We start from the raw sequence: 3,387 nt of genomic DNA on the forward strand, positions 1-3,387 counted from the left end.
AAGGAAGCATTTCATCAAACACATGGTAAGCATTACTAAAAGACATATTCAAAATGCAATTAAATTGAAATTAAAAAGTACCCACTAACAATATTCAATGGAAAATCACTCAAACAACACAATTAATCATGAAAATCATCAATGTAACATTAACAATTCAAGATCCACAAGGTTCATAAAATGGGTAGAAAATGGTAATTGACAAGAAAACATAAATCTAACACAAGATCTAAACAAAATTATACTAAGGCATTCAAATTAAGTAATCAAAACTAGAAATCAACAAAACCCAATTCAGAAATTCAGCAACGGGAGATCAAAATTAAACTAGATCTAGAAGAGAGTAAGTGTTTATCTCTTTAGAAGAACAAAGAACAAAAACTAGCCAAAATTGTGTCTAAGTGTGTAATGGATGATCCCCCCTTTCCCCCTAGAGTTCTTGGGTCTTTTTCCATGCAGAACCAGCTTAAATTTGGGCTTCTTGAGCCTTAGAAATCGCTAGGCACGATTTCTTTAATGAGGTCACGTGCAACTCGTCACGCGTACGCGTCATGCACTCGTGCGTGTCGCCTGAATTTTGCCAATCCATGCGGAAGCGTCATTCTTTGCGCGTCGTGTCCAGCTCCTTGCATCCACGCGTGTGCATGGCGTGCGCATGCGCATCGCAGCCGATTTCCCCAAAATACAATTCTTCATGTTCCTTCCTATTGTACATGCTTTCTTTCTCTCTTCTAGGTCATTCTTGCCTTATAAACGCTGAAACCACTCAACAAACATATGACGGCATCGAATGGTAATAAAAGAGGATCAAAATATGACAATTTTAAGGCAAAAGAAGCATGTTTTCCATCATGAAGCAATATTAGGAAGAGAACACAAAACCATGCTATTTCATTGAATAAATGTGGGAAAAGGTGATAAAATCCATCAAAATAAGCACAAGATAAACCACACAATTGGAGTTTATCAGCTATCAATCCACTACAGAGGGCAAGAGAGCATAGAGCTCATGTGGAAGCACCACAAGAGCCACCACAACAAGAAGAGCCATATGTCCAAGCACCAATTCCAAAAGTCCAAGCACAATTTCCATAGGGTTTTAATTGGAAAGAGATGCAGGGGAACATCCACCATAGGCAAGGAGATATCAACCAACTTATGGAACAATAAAAGCACTGGGAACAAATGCAAGAGAGCATCCAGCAACTTCAAGGAAATGTGGATTAAATCAGGGAGCAACCAGGGCAATTCCATTGGGAAGAAATGCAAGGCAGCCTCAACAAAATTCTGGAGCAACAAATGGTTCAACAGAGGAACCTTGCTGAGTTTAGGTCCCTTTATGAGGCTAGAACCACTTCAAGAAGGCAATATGAGATAAACACACAAGCGAAGCTGAATCACTTGTGCAATGTGCCCCTGAACCCAAACTATCCAACATTTATGCAAGGAATGGAAGAGCTAAGTTCCAGGCAGGAGGAGATTTTAGCCAAGCATAACGAGGATGAAAGGATTTTTATGAGGAGGTTAGGGTTTTGGAAGCCAAAGAATACTCAAGAACAAGAAGGAGCCACTACAAAGAAGAATGGTGATGAGTCCTCCAAGAAAAAGGATAAGGGGAAGAGACCAATGCACTGATCAAGGGAGAAGCATCATGACAAGCAAAGGTTGTTGAGTCCCATTTGGGAAGCTATTTTCTAAATTTATTGCTTAGTAGTTTCTTATGTTAGTTGTTTGTGTTTTAAGAGTCCTTCTGTGAGTCCTTAAGTTTAGTTTTATTTTGAGAAAGAAAATGTTGGTTGTTAAGCTTTACAATATCAATGAAATTAGTTTATTTCCACAAGGAGTCAATGATGAGTTGTTTGCAAAACAAAAGTAAGGAACTAAGACCCAAGTGAGTTTAATTCAAAATAAGAGATGAGAAACAAGTATAAAATTATGAATTGAAGTTTGGAAAGTGAGTAATCCATAATGAACAAGTAGACAGAGAGGACATAACAAGAAGATACTAAGGATGACCCTTGAATATAAATAGAACCAAGAAGTAGTAAGCAAGACCCAAGGCTCTAAGCATCAACTACTAGGAAGAAAATAAAGAAACAAATGGCTCAAAGAGCCAAGATCCTAGTAGATGCTTGTGGTGAAGATGTGTCAAGAAGAAAGACCTGAGCAAGTAAATTCTTAAAGGTGTCTCAACACCTAATACCCTAAAACCAACTGGTTTGGGAGTGCTAATTGAAAGCTTACTTTAAAAGGTCGTCTTGAGACAAAACATTTAGAGTCGTGGTCAATCAAAGAAGCAAAAGAATAATGAAAGAAGAAAAGAAGAACAATCAAAAGCAAAAGAACAACCTTACTACTTCAAGGTGACAATCAATAGAGGGGGCTTCAGAAGCAAGCACTTAAAGAGGCCACACAAACTCACCGGCAAGTGTACCAGGTCGCATCAAGTAGTAATAACTCACAAGAGTGAGGTCGATCCCACAGGGATTGATGGATTGAGAAAATTTTGTTAGGTGATGAATTTAGTTAAGCGAATAGTTGATCATTTGAGTGAAACTTGATTAATAGAAGTAAAATTGCAAGAAAATAAAAGGGAGAAGGTAAATTGACAAAATATTAAAGTGCAGGAGAAGTAAATTGAAAAAACTTAAAGTGTAAGAAAGTAAAAGAGCTGAAACTTAAAGTGCAAGAAAGGTAAATAACTGAAACTTAAAGTGCAAGAAATTTAAATTGCTGAATCTAAATTGACAGGAATCTTAAATTGCATCAAGAATAAAGAGATTTTGGTATTGGAATTCAAATTGAACTCGAAAATGTAAATTGAAGAGAATTAGAGAGCTATGAGATGAAGAGATTCAGATCTGGATCTCAGTAGCAAAACAGAAATGGAAAATTTGCAAAGGAGTCAACACGGAATGAGAACTTGAATCAGATTTAAAATCTTAAAGAGAAATCAACAATTGCCTTCAAATAACAAAACAGAAAGAAGCTTAAATCTGAATTACTCTCTTGACCAAAAAGCAAAGAAGAAGTTGTAGAAGAAAAGAAAATGAAAACAGAAAAGAAGATTCAGATCCAATCTCCAATTCTCATAACTATAAAAAGGAAAAATAAGTTCACTTCTTGCCTCCTACCAGCGTTCCCTTAGTGAACGCTAAGTTCACTTCTTGAGCCCTCCCCCTTGGCTTCTTTGGTGTGCAGCACCATTTGGTGCGCTTATTCCCTTGCCTAACGCTCCCTTTTGAGCGCTAAGTTCACTATTTGAGCGCTACTTAGTGCTCACTTGGTTGAGCGCTTCTCCTAGCGCTCCCTTAGTTGAGCGCTACGCTCAATATTTGAATGCTCCTAGTGTGGGGATGGCACGAGGCCTTGGCTCCTAGGCTGATA

Source organism: Arachis ipaensis, chromosome B5 (assembly GCF_059453495.1).
Source record: "Arachis ipaensis isolate K30076 ecotype BB chromosome B5, ASM5945349v1, whole genome shotgun sequence".
NCBI lineage: Eukaryota > Viridiplantae > Streptophyta > Magnoliopsida > Fabales > Fabaceae > Arachis > Arachis ipaensis.